Source organism: Drosophila erecta, unplaced genomic scaffold (genome assembly GCF_003286155.1).
Source record: "Drosophila erecta strain 14021-0224.00,06,07 unplaced genomic scaffold, DereRS2 tig00000021-arrow-pilon, whole genome shotgun sequence".
NCBI lineage: Eukaryota > Metazoa > Arthropoda > Insecta > Diptera > Drosophilidae > Drosophila > Drosophila erecta.
This window is the reverse complement of record NW_020825198.1, coordinates 26,003,374-26,020,361: the sequence shown is the minus strand read 5'-3', so window position 1 is coordinate 26,020,361 and position 16,988 is coordinate 26,003,374. Positions and strand designations below refer to the sequence as shown.

Sequence of the window (16,988 nt, the reverse complement as noted above, 5' to 3'; positions counted from 1 at the left end):
CGCTAGCAGCACTCTCAATGAACATGAACTTAATTATTCAGCAATAGAAAAAGAACTTTTAGCTATTGTCTGGGCCACAAAATACTTCAGGTCCTATCTTTTTGGTCGTAAATTTCAGATTCTTAGTGATCATCAACCTTTAGTTTGGCTCGATAATATCAAGGAACCAAACATGAAACTCCAAAGATGGAAAATCAGACTAAATGAGTTTGATTACCATATAAAATATGTACCAGGAAAAGAAAACCATGTCGCCGACGCACTTTCACGTGTAAAAATAGAAAACTTCTACGGCGAATTTCCCACTTCAGCTGCTACCATACATAGTAGCCATGAAGATAACCAAAATTACATTTCCTTTACGGAAAGACCAATAAACTACTATAATAGACAAATAGAATTTGTCAAAGACGACAATAACAGTACAGAAATAAGAAAATATTTTCATAAAACAAAATTAAAAATCCATTATAAAGAAATGACAAGCGCGTATGCAAAAGAATTAATAAAAGAATATTTGTGTACAAAAAATAGCCTAATTCATTCCAGCCGTTTCCACAGAAAAGCAAGCTGGTTTCGCTTAGGCCTATACTCGGTTCCGATGGGTTACTTCGGGTCAGTGGAAAGTTTCAGAATGCAAACTTGGACTTTGATACGAGGCATCCGATACTTTTACCAAAGGATTATCCACTCACCAAGGCACTTATGGTTTATTATTATGCAAATTATCATTAATTATTAAATTAATCAAATTACCAGAAACAAGGCACCCCATAAGTGCTATATCGCCGTCTTCGTTTGATTTTCCACGAAGGCAGCTCATTTGGATTCATTAGACTAATTTTTTTTTCTTCTCTTTTTATTTCCAATCTGTCTTAAGCAAGTATGATAATAAGTAAATTTTATAATTAATCTTAAATTAACAGAGGCAGTAGTTATCCATTAAGTCCTACTACATACTGTATGCATAACATGTTTTAATACTTAATGCCTGTCAGGGAGATCTAGCACGTGAAATCTTTTATGTCTTCTGACGTTATTATTATTATATGCCAAACTTAAGGCTAAGTTATTTTTATGGGTTCTTAGTCTGTCTATATATATTTTACTATGTTTTGCTATTTCTTCTTTAACATAAGGGATTCCTAAGTCTTTATGTATACTTGCATTTGAGATATAAAATGGAGCATTAACAATTTGTCTTAATATTTTTGATTGGTAGCGTGTAGAATCTCAATATTTGAGTTGCTGGCAGTACCCTAGAGCTGTATAACATAAGTCCACACGCTTTGTCCACTAGCTTTGTATAAACGGACTTTATTTTCCAGAGTGGTTGCAGAATTTCGGCCAAGCAACCTAGTCATCTTCAAACTTTTTAAGTTTAGTTGCTGGCGCTTTACTTTTATGTGGTTTTTCCACGTTAGTCTGCGATCGAGGTGCAAGCCAAAGTACTTTATGCAATTACTTTGTGGGATTGCTGACCGACAAACTGTGTCGGTGCAAAGAGTGAGCTTGCCGAACTGCGAGAGCAATTTTTGGGCTTCCGATAGCTTCCGCCTCCTTATTGGATCGATTGGAAATTTATCACTCCGCGTGCCCTGCACTTCGGCGGCTTATGAGAGGCTGCTGTTAAGTCGGCTAAATTTCACTTCTAGAGAGTCGTCGGTGATTCCATATAAGCCATCAAAGAATATAGAACACTTGCGTATGAGATTTCTGTCATCCTTTACTTCCCGTCCACTCTGTTCAATTTCAGAAAATGCTGAAAGTCTTGATGTGCTAACGCTGGCGCATTTACTAAAGGGTTCCAGCTACACAAAATTTCCTGAGCCTAACATCACTAATCTTTGCGAAGGCTGCCTCAGCAGATGGCAACGACCTGATGACTCAGGGTGTTGTACGGGTATTGTACCTGCAGCGCTATTCTCTCTTTTCGCCCTTTTTTCTTCTCTCGCTATAGTTGTCGCGTTATCTATTCAGGTAATTTGAAGCCAAGCCTTAGCTTAGTCACTGTGCATCTCCGAATAAAACAAAGCATACATATATGTACATAAATATAACATATTTGTGCGTTCTTATTAATTATAACCCTCAGGGTGGCATATTTTTATCTTACCCATAAACATATATAGGGAATGTCTGTTAAATACTTTTTAACAAATTTAGCATACCCTTTTAATCAACAAGTAACGGGTATAAAAATACGACTACGCACTAAGCACTAAACGGACTTAACAAAAATTTATATAAGGCACTAGCACTATTTCGCTGTTATATGGCATCGCTACGGATTTCCTAACCGTATAAGAAACCTTAAATCTTTCTAAGTCGGGTGTCACTTGCTAGGCAAATACCTAAAGCTAAAGAGGATACAGCAGGATTCTCCTACCTAAAATAAAACAAAAGAGAATGATATATTCGAACTCCCCGTTCGAACCCGTTACGCAGCTATTGGAAGTGCGAACGAGAAATTTCAATATTTTCTGGAATATCCTTACAAATTATGGAAAATATAATAAAATGAAAAAAAACCAACAATTTTTTTAAAAGTGTGTGCGTGACAGTTTTGGGTGGTTTGGGGGAGTAGGATTGGGTGTGGTAACATTTGGAAACAAACTTGCTCTGCGTCTATGTCCCTGGAAGCTGCATGCTTAATCGCAACATTCTAGCTTTTGTAGTTCCTGAGATCGATGCGTTAATATGGACAGTCGGATGGGCATGACCAGTTTTACTCGGCTATTGATTCTGATCAAGGATATACTTTATATGGTCGGAAACGATTCCTCCTGCCTGTTACATAATTTTCCTAGATTCTTTATACCCTTTTACTCTACGAGATACATTCTGTATCCTCTTCAAAAAAATCAACTTGCCTTAACTATCCTAAGCGTATATCCCTTCAACTTCAAAACACTACCTTCTAACTTTACAGTATCATCTAACTTTACTAAACAATCTTTCTATAATTCAAATAATAAATTTCATCAAAAGAGTAAGAAGAGCTTGAAACCGGATCTCAAATTTGCTTAATCATCTCTTTTACATGAAGTAAACCGTGAACATTTATCTCCATACTCCAATACTTTCTCCATTAAAAATGGAAAATTCTTCACTAATAAATCCAACATATGCTGGGCATTATTTATGTTTGACTCTCGTTGCACGTGATAGAAATGCAACATGTAAGCACAGTGCAGCAAAAGGAATACTACTACAATACAGGAATAATACTGGTGATTGTATCTTTAAAAGCTACAATACTAGTGTACAATAAAAATTGTCTGAACTCCGTGGCTTTCCAAAGCGGCAATTCATCCAATGATCTTGGTTTTCGAGCAAACTCTTGTGGGACGCAGTTTCTTATCGATTGCAAACATTGGGATATTTGTTGTTTCCTTGGCTTGGGGTTTTTCCACGTCGCAAGCTGAATATTCTAACGAAAATTATTATAGCATAAAGTAATTTATGAAATTGATTATGTATTGTTATATATATTTTTATTTATATGCTGTATTCGAATAATTATTATGTTAAGGCAATGTAAAAATTGATTTTTTACTGGGTGGCCAGCGGTCAAAAATAATATAGATTTAAAGTCTAATAACTTGTAAAGTAAAGGGCACATATTGTCCAATTTACAATAGATGAGCAGATGTGTGCACACATACAGTTGTCGACTGTCGCAGTATGCGTACAAGAGCTGCTGGCTTAAAACGCTTTTTCTCTGGCTTCTAAAAAATATTCGAGAGAGCCTGGAGGCAGCTCTAGAGACAGCACAAAAATATTGTGTGCAAAAAAAATTGTCTGTCGTTACGCATCTGAGTATTCTACCTCTAAAAACAAGAACAAATAAAACATAAAAAGAGGGGATTATTTAAGGTAAATTGTTTTGTTCACATTTTTACTTTGTCAAATTTCGGTTTTTCTATTTTAAGGTCATTGAACATGTGCCAAATGTATAGCATGACAATAAGAAATTTTTTAAAATAAATTTATTATAATTGAGAAAAATGTGACAAGGAATTGAAGGAGGAGGTAACAGGTAATGCCATCGTGATAAAAATCTTACCAGTTGGTGGAATGGTAATAAATTAGATTATATATTGCCAATAAAACGTGAAATCGGGGGTGTGTAACTGTTTAATATAGTTGATGATTTTGTGTTCTTTTGTTCCATCATCTCAATGTTAAAACCTCCCTATGTTTTCTTACGACATGAAATATTCTTACGCGTACTATATGCAATCAAGCTTTATTTTATTAATGAATGGAAATGCAGTTCGACAAATTAATTAAATGCTGGTGCCGCATGGGGGTCCCTCGCTGCAGTCACTGGTAGGTTTGCCGGTGGATGGATCTCCAGGTGTCTCTCGTAGTCTTCCGCGCACAGGAGCGGAGGGTGGTAAGTCCAACTGAAGATTTGCATGAACTGCCAATATGCATAGCTTTGCCGGTAATGTGAGAGCTTCCGGCCAAACGCTTGGTCAGCAATGACCGGTGCTAGTGTGCGGGCGATCGGTCCGGTTAAATTAGAATAACAAGATCCGTAACGGCCATATATTGGTTTTGCACTATGCAGCCACTTTTGTGGTGACGCCAATAATTGCTCTCTCACTGCGTGCATAAAAATCTAAATTAGAATTTACTTGCTTCTGTGTGCATGAGTGCGTAGACGATTTTCGGTCCGAAATTTTGATCTTAGATTTTGATCTAAGAAACAAATTTGATTAATGTTTTGGTCAATTTCGTTGTAATATGATCTAATAAAATATTATTTGAAATTTAATGTCGTGTCTATTATTTCTTTTAAGAAGTTATTTTAATATTCGTTAGTTAAAATCGCCACTCGAATAAGTTGCCGTTTACATATGAACTCTACATATAAATTTTATTGAATATAAATACGGATATATTATTCAAATTTGTATTTGTGAGCTTTGAGCAAACGGATTAAGAGGAACTAAAATAAACAATAAATTTGGCGCTTCTTTTTACCCACCCAAAATTGCGCGGTTTTTAAAAATATCAAATTCGAATGTAAGAAAAACATTCAACAAAATAATATTTGGATTTCAAATACTGAAACTTGGTCATTATACATATTTTTTTACTTGTACTAGTACTAGTAATTTGTAGTAATAAATAAAACATCTAGTTGGTGCAGGGTGTCGTAACAGGTTGCGCTGTTACCTCACTGCCCTTTTTCTGCGCCAATTTAGTTTACTCCTGTCGTCCGGTTGTAGGCGTCGGTGATCTTGGGGTATTACGGTGGCCACCTGGCCGTTGTCGTCTGTTGGTGAATTTAGGAAGACTACGTTGGGAGGGTGACTGTCCTTCATAACTTGCTGGCCTAGATACTCAGTCAAGTTGTGAAAGATAATAAAAGAAAACGGCTATAGCCGGAGTTGTATTGGACATTGCTTGTGCTCTTTATTCTTCGGATCTTCAAACCGATCTGAATATAATATTTCTGCTCAACGCTAACATAAGTTGGGAGTTCATAGCGGGCACGCAAAAGTGCTGGGTTTGCCAGCTATGCACGAGCATCCGGTCAAAGGCTGTGTAAGTGATTTGGCCGCTGCTGACTTCGAGCACTCAGTTATTGCCCGCCTGGTTAAACCCCCTACAAGATTAAGGTCGCCCCGGCCGACCCTATTTCGGCGATTACTTGTCGTAGCTGGTCTTGATAAGTCGCTGGCAGGGGAGAGCGATGCAAGTCAATATGGCAAGTATTGCACCTGCAATTAACACCACCATGTGTGTTCGATTGGTATTGACTTCTTCTCCGCGGCCTTCTTGGGGTTGTGTCGTGATTCATGAACAGGGTTTCATTGACGGTGACGCGCTCTCCAAAGATAATGAGGAGTGTTCCACGTATCCAAACGCTAGATCCGTTGCCTACTCGGCAACGGTTATCGATGATAATAATTCCCTCATCGACATGGGTCACCAGGGGTAGATGCGTGTAGCTCCCTTGCGCACGAACTTCCCGTTGCCAGCTGACAGAAGGTCACTCCTGGTGTCGTTACACAATCCTTGATTGAATGGATGTCTCCGTTACACCCCGCTACTACGTTACTGGTAAGCCGCAATATTACATGACGATGTGCTACGGGGAAGATTGTGATTTTCTTACATGCTAATTTTACTTTGGGAAATTTTATAACAAAGTGTAAAATGTTATTTGATTGGAGGACTTTTACAGACGCAACGGACAAAATATTCCTTATGGGGAATATCGTATCGGTGGGCTCCTCAACCCAAACATTCTTTAAATCTGCGTGGTCCATGATATTTGGACTAACTATGTTGACCGTTGCAAGTGTTATTGCGAGCATTAGGTTTTGCAATTTCATCACGATCATCCTATTTCGAGCGAGCAGTGTCTCGTATAGGTGACCACTATCGATTTGTGAATTATTGGTAAGTTTATTAATCCGATCTTGCACTCGATTGTTAATTTCTATCTGTATATTGTTTAAATTGATGAGTTGGAGCTCAGTGAATCTTATCTTCTCTAAATCTTCTGCATCTGGTGTTCCTGCTACGACCATCAGTGCTGACCCTAGAAAATCTAAACTTCTAGCTACCCTGTGGTGCACTCCGAATGAATCGAGTAGGTCCGGTAGGTGAGCTGTGCTCACGCTCAGAAGTTTTCTCATATGTGACTGCGAGAACGTGCTGTCCATGTTGTCGGTGTCGTCGATTACGCGTCTATACTCGGAAAGGTTTGCTGAATGCGAAACGAACGCAGAATCTTCCCACACAAATATTCGATCATCTACAATGGGAATTCTACAATTAAAAATTCAAATAAAGTTAATAAAATACTTAGGGCTTTCTACTGTGAGATTTCATTGTTGTCGAGAAACTTAGGTAAAATTCTGCCTGTTGCAATAAAGTGTTAAGGAACCCTTATAAGTCAATATTAAAATTGATTCCGTGACGGTCAGATTTTTTTACCCATTACTCGTAAATTAAAAGGGTATGCTATATTCGTTGAAAAGCATGTAACAATAGGCAGAAGGAAACGTTTCCGACCATATAAAGTATATACATTCTTGATCAGAATCAATAGCCGAGTCGATCTGGCCATGTCCGTCTGTCTGTCCGTCTGTTCGTATGAACGCCTCGATCTCAGGAACTACAAAAGCTAGAATGTTGAGATTAGGCACGCAGCTTCCAGAAACTTAGACGCAGCGCAAGTTTGTTTACAAGTTTTGCCACGCCCCCTCTAACGCCCACAAACCGCACAAAACTGTCACGGTCACATATTGTGATATATTTTCATTTTTGTATATATTTTGTAAGTTTCTACAGATTTGCCAATCAAATTTTTGCATCGCCTACTCCTACACCCACAAACCGCCCAAATCTGTCACTTTTAAAAATGTGATGTTTTTAATTTTTGAATATATATTGTAAATTTCTATAGATTTAAAAAAAAACTTTTTGACATGCCCACTCCAACACCCACAAACCGCACAAAACTCTCACGCCCACCCGTTAAAAAAGTTTTTTTTTTCATGTAATTATTTTCTTTACTATTTTGTACACTAACCTCTCATATATAAGGTTGATAGTGCTGCTTCGCTTTCGGACTGAATATTATGGTGGGCAACTAAAAATTTTTCGTCGGTTCTTGCCGTACAATCCGGGAATCTGTATGACTGAAGAACTGTTTGAATTAATCCATCTTTCGAATCGAATATTCTCTTATATTTCCCAATAATTTGTATGTTCAATGGATTCCTGATCCCATTCACTTTTATTTATCCGAAGTTCTTTGAATAAAAATATTTCCTGAAATAGTAACTGGTGCCAACCATGTTAATGGATCATATATTTTTGATAGAGTTGATAACACAACGCTCTCTGTATACACTTTACTGGTAGAGTAAAAGGGTATACTAGATTCGTTGAAAAGTATGTAATAGACAGAAGAAAGCGACCGAAAATACTATTTTTTAAGGTAAAAAATCGTTTTTTATCGAAAAAAAAATCAGTTTTGTGAGGTGGAAAAACGAAAATAATTAACTTTAGGGGATGGGAAACGCCAAAAACTATTTTTATTGGGAGGACATTACTACGGAATGTCTGTTCTGCTCTTAATTTAGGGACTGGGTGCTCTACGGAACTACCTTTAATTAATCTCATGTTTCATTTTAATTTGTGCTGGCGTTAGCGTTATAACATCATACTTTTACAAATTGATATGATATGGTCCACCTGACGGCCCACACTATCGCTAAACATTCCTTTTCCGTTCTTGAGTAATTTCTTCCAGCTCCGTTCAGCGTTCTACTGGAGTAGGATATCACCCGCTCGCCTTGATCGGAATGTTGTGTGAACATAGCGCCAAGCCCATAGTCGCTGGAGTCTGTCTGCAACACGAACATTTTGAGAAATCCGGGCATGCATGGATTGGGTCGGCAACCCGCCTGGTTTTGACGGCCTCAAATGCTTCTTGGTCCGTCCACTCCCACCTAGCCTGCTTTTTGAGGAGCGCATTCAGTGGCTGTACCAGCGTCGCAAAATCGGGTAAAAAACGTCTGTACCACGACGCCACTGTCAGGTACTGCCGCTACCTTTTCCGAGTCCGTTCCAATATCTTGATCCGTCACGCGGTGACCCAAGTATTGCAGCTCCTTCCTGAAGAATTTGTACTTATCCGCATTTACTTTCAGGTTACAACTTCCTTCAAATTGCGCATTTGCTCATGCAATGTCCGTCCGATCACTATGATATCGTCCTGATATGCGAAAGCGTGCGGCATCATCTCGGGTCCTATCAACAGGTCCAACGCTTGCTGAAACGTTGCCGACGCGGAGGTCAGTCCAATTGGCATTACTTTCCACTGTAACAGACCCTTTCCCGGCGCCGTAAATGCCGTATACTGCCGGCTTTCCACTTCCAACGGAATCTGCCAGTATCCGTCCTTCATGTCCAAGCTGCTCATGTCATTCGCCTCCCTTAATTGATCCAGTATGTAGTTTATCATTGGCATTGGGTAGGCGTCCTTCACGGACCTTGCGTTTATCTGGCGAAAATCCAAACCCAACCTCCATTGACCCGTCTTCTTTTTCACCATCACTATTGGTGAACTGCATGGGCTCTTCGACGGCTCGATGCAACTTTTTTGCAACAATTCGTCGACCTTGGCGTTGACTTTCACCTGCATCTTCGGGTTCTATCGATCGTCTTTCATTGTTATTTTGTGCACCGCTACTGTTGATGTCCCTTGCACTCTTGCTAAACCGGCCAACTCCGACCTTAGAAAGTCGTCAACATCCTCCTCCGATAACTCCGACGCCCTCTCCACGATCGCTACTGACAGTTTCTCGTGTGGCCGGCTTCCTTGCTCCTACTCTCGTTAGGAAATCCCATCCCAGCACTAGAGTTTCAATAATGTTGTGGCAGTAGCTGCCGTGTCCACCATGTAGTCTTTGAAACACTCGCCATGTCGCTGCTTTCTCTGGCTGACCTGGTCCGGTAGCTTCGTCATGAAGCCTCTGGGCAGGAAGAATTCCTGGATGCCCTGAATGAACTCTGCCCATGCCTCCCAGACCCTATTGTTAAAACCTATTCGTTGAACTTATTAAACCACTTTAACGCCCTGACCTTTAGCAGCTCTGGCATCGCTCGTGGGATCTGGTTGATGTGCAGCCCATACGTCATTGCTGACCACTCCACCCGGGGTATAGCCCTTCGCGTATTCTTACTGACTGTCGGACCCGGGGTATAGCTCCTCGCGAATTCTCACTAACTGTCGGGCCCGGGGTATAGCTCCTCGCTTATTCTCACTGACTGCCTGTCGCGCGTCCGCGTCGGAACTGCATCCGTACTCTGATTATCCTCTTGCTCGTATAACTTACGCGTGTTTTGCTGACTGTCCCGAGCTGCGCTTGCGCCGTCCAAGCATAGCCAAGATCTCAGTGTGGAAGGTGGCACAAGGCCAACAACTCTTCACAGCGCAAAACTCGAACGTTTTTCTGCTCCTCCGTCAACACCTTCGGCACAAGCTTCGCACAGACCTTTCGCATTTGCAAATCCTCCGTCACTATTCCATGTACCGCAAATGTTGACAAGTTTAGGATGTCAGCGATTGCCCGGATGCTTAACCGACGGTCTGAACTCAAAGTTTCTCGCACACGGCGAAGTTTTCATCAATTCGTGCTGTTGTTGGACGTCCGGAACGTGGATCGTCGGTGGCCTCCTCTCGACCCTCCTTGAAGGCCTTGTGCCACCTTCCACACTGAGATCTCGAAATGCACTCCTCCTTAAAGGCCTCTCGAAGCATTTGATAAGTTTCCGATGCATTTTTGCCAAGTCGCACACAAAACTTTATGGCGTACCGCTGTTCCAGCGAACGCTCCATCGCACCGTGACACAACAGAAAAAATGACTTCGCTCTACGACACGTCCTACCACTTCTATTGCTCAGAGCGAACTGAGACCGAGCGCGTTGGAAAGGAGAGACTCCGCCCCAAATTTTCAGACAGGTCCGAGCGTGCTACGACAGGTAGTTACGTGACAATGAAACCATGCGCATTACTTTTATAACGCACCCTGTATACTCAGTTGTCTTGCAGCAAAAAACACGCGGGTTTCAACATCACCGTACATTTACCCGGTGGATCTTGAGTGTCGGTTTCTCTGATTGAGGTACAGGCAAATATACCGCGGCGTTCATGGGCCTTGGCAGGGTATTTTTAGAGTATAACTGATATCCTGGCAATTAGAAGTTATACTTCTTTGTGTATACTTGTTTATACTCCTTTAATAATTGGGCAAGTTCAGGATCAGCTGCGAAACGCCGCTAGCATTCAACATAGATATTGTTAATGGGGTCATATTATTATATTAGATGCAACTGCATAAAAATATTTGGATTGCGCATGAGCTCTTGCATACTGTTTTGCATGAACGTCATAAACTCTGTTATACATTGCTGGAGCGATATTATTATCGCTTCTAAGGCAGTAGACTATTACTAGAGGTTGTTCTGCACATTATATAACCTTTCGGTAATATGTAGCAAAATAAATATTAGGGCTTATATGAAGGTTAGCCGAGGATGGCATACTAGATGAAGTCTCTTGTATTAATGTGTGGATGATCGGGGTGGCTTGAGCTCGCGCGTTTGTTGAGGCGACCTATAAGTTCTTTATATACTACAGAGCGTCGTCAATTTTCTGTGTGTTTCTCTTCACAGCTGCTGCATAATTTGACTGGGCTATCGTTTTCTTTTGGCAGTTTATTTGCAAAGAAATCCGCTACTCATCTTGTTTTTGTCGCTGTGTTCATTGCACTCAAGTTTCAACAGTTAGTTTATATTTTTCTATATATTTCGTGTTACGGAGATGACTCCACAGATACAGATAATACGCGATTTTCCAACCCTTTAGGCGTTTTTTTGCAAAGTTTATTATATAAATCAGGTAAGTAAAGTGCTTCGAATTAAAAAATAAGTTAGCATAGCCAATTGTGTTCCGGAACTAGTTGACTTTGTGAAAATCTTGTACATACATATGTATGTATATATATAAAGCGTAATATTCTGTAATAATAATAATAAAAATAAGAAACCCAACGGAATTCAGTTGGGATATTAATTATTACAATAATAATATCGGATGTTGTTAGTTTTAGAGCTAAAAGCAACCTCAGGGTTCAAAGAACGCTACGTAAGTAAAGTATTTGTAGTCTAAATAATCGTTAAATTGTCTCTGTTTTCATTTTTTCTTTCAGATTGATGGTAGTAACATCTCTTTGTAACATTTAATTTATTTTCCTCGGGAAAAAGCCTTGCTTTTTTTCGATATTCCTTCGAATTCCTCGCCATGAACGATTATTGTGTGGAAATTTCTCGCCGCCTTGTATGGAACATTCCGTTTGATTCCTCGGGGATTCCTGACTCCCTAAGGAATCCCTAGAAGGGTACAGAAGGGAAGGGGCTATCTCTAATTTTTTGTGGGCCATGTGTACTGTCACACTATCTGAAACTGAAACACAAATGTAATAAACAAATATAAAAATTAAAAGTAATGCTGAAAACTAGATGTCGTTGCTACATCATCACTTATTAGGGCTGAACTCATTTCATTTGACTTAAGGGGAGAATTACCATTAAAAAATCCATTTTTTTTGTTTTGTTTTAGTCAATATCATAATCAATATAGTATCACAATTTTAAAAACCTATTTCTCGAATACCCACCGCGGGAGTATTTTGTATGTGACCTCAAACTTTTAAAGGCAACAGAAAGTGCACAAGCACCCTTGGGACGCCATATGTGTATATTTTGTGTACACGTTTTCAAAAAAAAAAAACGTGTAAAAAAAGTTTAAAGTCCAACTTTAGAAAAAATCGGACTTATGCACGTATGCTTTATTTTAATTAAGTGGAAGGAACGGCCAATGTTAAAAGTTAATTGATGATGCTACTCAAAAACCAGACATTCAGCATCATCCCTCTGTCACAACCGTTGAGTACACCCTTAACAAAAATAATTTTAATGCTAAAACCGTTTATTTGAGGAATTTTTTGTTCTTTCGCAACACTGGTATATTTTGTCAGCATGACAAATAAGTGGAGAGCGGCAAATGCAGTATCTAAAGAAGTGTGAAATGAAAAGTAGTTTGTAACAACAAGTATATGCACTGAAGCAGAAAACGAAATAAATATTGCAGTTTTGGACGAAAACCGAATATAAGAAAAGAATGACAATAATAAATTTAAATAAAACTGACGGTAAAATTATAATATAACGTTGATTATAATAAGAGTATAATAATAACTAAAACATTAATAATTAATAATTAAAACAACATACGCATTGGCCGACTTCATTTATTACAAAAAGTTTAACTTTGGCAATTACTTGCAAATTTCCAGTATAAGCTCGACCTCTTCATCTTACCCCTCCAATATATATAATACTACCCGTTAGTCATTCCCTACTGCTCCACAAGTTTAGCTGTAGCTTGATCGTAAAACGGTCCGCTTTTGTCCAACTTGTCCGTTCAAAGTTTTTGACCTACTCCACCTTTAAATGATGAAATGATAAACACGAACTTTTCTAAAACATGATGGTGGTCATAAAAGCGCTGATAATAAACTTCGACTTCCTGGATTCTGTCCGTATTTCAACTAGTCAAAACAACTAGTTCAAAAACAACCAACTCTTTTTAGTTAACTCTGTGGGCGGACAAGTTTTTATAACGCACCATACAATCACCAATTCTTTTGACCTAAAAGATACTTTTATCAAATTTTATCTATTACCCTCCTTAAAGACTTTCGATGCCATTATCGGAAACGATACACTGCGCGAAGTAAAAGCCCAAATTAATATGCAAAAGGGGTATATTTCAATATATTATAAAAAAATTAAAATTAAACAGAAAACGTGAAGTCAACAAATTATATATAATTATATATAATATGTTGGCAATTATCTCCCTTCCGCTTTTTTTTGCTCTTTATTCAATGCTTTATAAAAAGTGTTACAGTGATCGGATTTAGTTCAAATATGCGCCGTTTTGTTCGATAATCTGTTTCCATCTAGACGGCAACTTCATAATACCTCCCTCGTAGAAGCCCCCCTCCTTATTTGCGAAGAACTCGGACAGCCACTTTTCACAAGCCTCTTTTGAGTTCAACTTTACACCACCAAGGGCACTCGCCATGGACAGAAACAGGTGGTAATCACTTGGCGCTATGTCCGGGCTATATGGTGGATGCGATATAACCACCCACCCGAGCTCCCGTAGCTTCTGACGAGTCATCAACGAAGTGTGTGGTCTGGCGTTGTCCTGGTGGAACACTACACCCTTCCTGGACGCTTCTGGTCGATCGCCTGCTTCAAGCGGTCCAGTTGTTCGCAGTAGATGGTAGAATTAAGCGTCTGGCCAAATGGGAGCAGCTCATAGTGGATGATTCCCTTCCAATCCCACCAAACACACAGCAAAACCTTCCTGGCCGTCAATACCGGCTTGGCCACTGTTTGGGACGATTCACCGGCCTTCGACCACGACCGTTTTCGCTTGATATTGTCGTATGTGATCCATTCTTCTTCAGTCACCATCCGCTTCAAGAATGGGTCGAGTTCGTTCCGTTTCAGCAGCATATCGCAGGCGTTGATTCGGTCCAGAAGGTTTTTTGCGTCAAATCATGCGGCACCCAAACATCAAGCTTTTTTTTTATATCCAGCCTTCTGCAGATGGTTTAAAATGGTTTGGTGACTAACTCCCATCTCCTGGGCGATGTCACAAGATGCCACATGCCGGTCTAACTTGATGTATTCCATGATTTGATCGGTATTTGTCGTCACAGATCTTCCGCCGGCTGGCTTATCCATGGTGTCGGTTTCACCGGCTCTGAATCGTCGAAACCATTCCTCCGCGGTTCGAAGTGATAGAGTACCATCCCTCAAAACACCATTATTATCACGGAACGTTTCTCTAGCGGATTTGCCTTTAACGAAGGAAAACTTTAAAATAGCGCGAATTTCGGCGTTAGTGAACTCCATGTTTATTGTTGAACGCAATATCCAAACTAATCTCGTTAAACTAGCGTCGTTATAGCGTCGTTTTGTAGGTTATGTCAAGACCTTTCAAATTATGTATAGTATTGCCAGATACGAGCTCTGTAGCGCTTTGTACATAGCCGCGAAATTCAAAAGACAAAAAGGAAGGGAGATATTTGCCAAACTAATATATATATATAATTATATATATTATATATTATTATTTATATTATATATATATATATATATATATATACTCTACTTGCATATATAATTTGTTGACTTCACGTATTATATATAATATATTATATTATATTATATTATATTATAATAATTCAATATTATATATATATATATTCAAGTAGCATCCATACAACTCCCCAATATGGATTGTCCCAAAAAAAATGGATGCATCAGGACAAAGAAAGCACAGAATAGTAATAGATTCAAGAAAATTTAACATGGTTACCATTCCAGACAGATACCCCATACCATACATTAACAACGTACTTGCACAACTAGGACAACAAAATTTTCTTCCGTCATTAACCTCAAAAGCGGCTTTTACCAAATTCCACTAAGGAAATCCGGGAAAATATGAGTTTACCAGACTACCGTTTGGCCTCAAAAATGCCCCTTAAATTTTTCAACGTTCGCTGGACGATATCCTTAGGGAACATTTAAGGATTAGGTGATTTCACATCGATGACTTCATCATCTTTAATTTAATTCAATTTAATATTTAATACGCTGGAAAAAGCAAAAATGCGAATTCTTCAAAAAATAAGTTGAATTCTTAGGGTTTTTAGAGCTCGATACTGGAATAAAAAAAAATCCCGAAAAAGTCAGGGATCATCGTAGAATTTCCCGAGCCAAAAACCCTCATGGATCTTCGTTCCCTTTTTAGGACTGTCAGGGTTTAACCGTTGCTTCATCATGATTATGCGAAAACCGTAAAGCCCCTTAAAGCCCTTTTAAGAGGGGGAAGAGGGCCGAGGCCCTACCTCGACGAAAACGCTAGGGAAGCATTCAATAAGCTAAAAGAAACTCACGCTTCCGAAGAAGTCATGCTTGCTTATCCAGATTATAGTAAAGAATTCCAATTGACCCCCGATGCTTCAGATTATGCCATAGGAGCCGTATTAGCTCAGGTGGACAAACCACTAATGTTTATTTCTAGAACCTTAAATAAGGCAGAAGAAGTAACGCACCAAACATGAAAGAAATGCTGGTCATTATATGGTCAGCACAAACTCTTCGAAAATGTGTATGGTCCAACCAAAATAAAGTCATTCACAGATCACAAGTCTCTCAACCAACCAAACAAATCCAAAAAGACGTAACGACCAAAAGATGGAAAGCAATTTTAGAAGAATACACCCACGAACTTTTGCACAAACATGGCAAGGCAACCGTGGTTGCCGATTCATTGAGTAGACCTCCCTTGCAAACGCATGGAGAACTAAATACAATGACAGGAGCCGTGCACAGTAGTTTCAGCTCTTCCGAAAAACTAATACCTATGGCAGAAGAACCAATAAATGTTTTCAAAATTGAAATACTGCTTATTTGGTAGAAAAATCCTACAAATTCGAAATTGTGTTGCCAACATATCACAGACACATTATCACAGAACCAATATTCAATTCAGAAAATTTGCAAAAAATTCTAAGAGAAAGTCTAAATCCGTCTGTCATAAATGGAATCTATAACGACGAAAAAACCCTAGGGAAACTTCAAGAAATTTATCCACTTTTAAAAAAATACAAAAAACCAGATTCTCTATAGTTACAGACCTGACAGACGAAAATTACCAAGAAAAACGGAATTATATCGGAACATAGGAGAGCACACCGGGACAGCAGCTGTTAGAAAAAGTTTATTTTCCACAAATGATGGTTAAAATCATGAAAATACGAAAGACACCCAAATAAGCCAGAGCTACAAAGTACACCAATACCACAATACCCAGGGCAAATTATTCACGTCGACTTTTACCTCACATGTAAACAAGTGGTCCTCACAGCAATAGATAAATTTTCTAAATTCGTACAGGTTAAAATGGTCAATTCACGAGCAACCAAATACATTAAGCAACTACTAAAGACAGAAAGATAGAATATTTCGGACAAAATCAAGTTCACGTAGGAAAAAGATTGAGCTCACCATTATAAAAGTTGAGATCAGATAAAAAAAAATATTATCCTGGACAACAGATATTCGTACAAAACAATAATAGATTAGGCACCAAGTTGTCAGCCAGATACAAAAAAGAAATTGTCAAGGAAAACAGAAACACTACAGTACCAGCAGAAAGCGGGAGAATTATTTATAAAAAACTCATTGGAAATTAAACACCCTCATTTACAGAGTGTGCTGTGGACGTACAAATAACGGACTACACTAATTCGGACATTGTGACTCTGACTATAAGGCTAGCCAAGGTTCAAACAGGGAT

The 16,988-nt window shown here is 39.0% G+C and overlaps 1 protein-coding gene across 3 annotated transcripts in view; it reads left to right on the top strand.

Moving 5' to 3' along the window:
• The window catches only part of LOC26526255 (unconventional myosin-VIIa), a 713,556-nt gene that overhangs the window by 128,741 nt on the left and 567,827 nt on the right, over window positions 1-16,988 (top strand). The window lies entirely within an intron of this gene.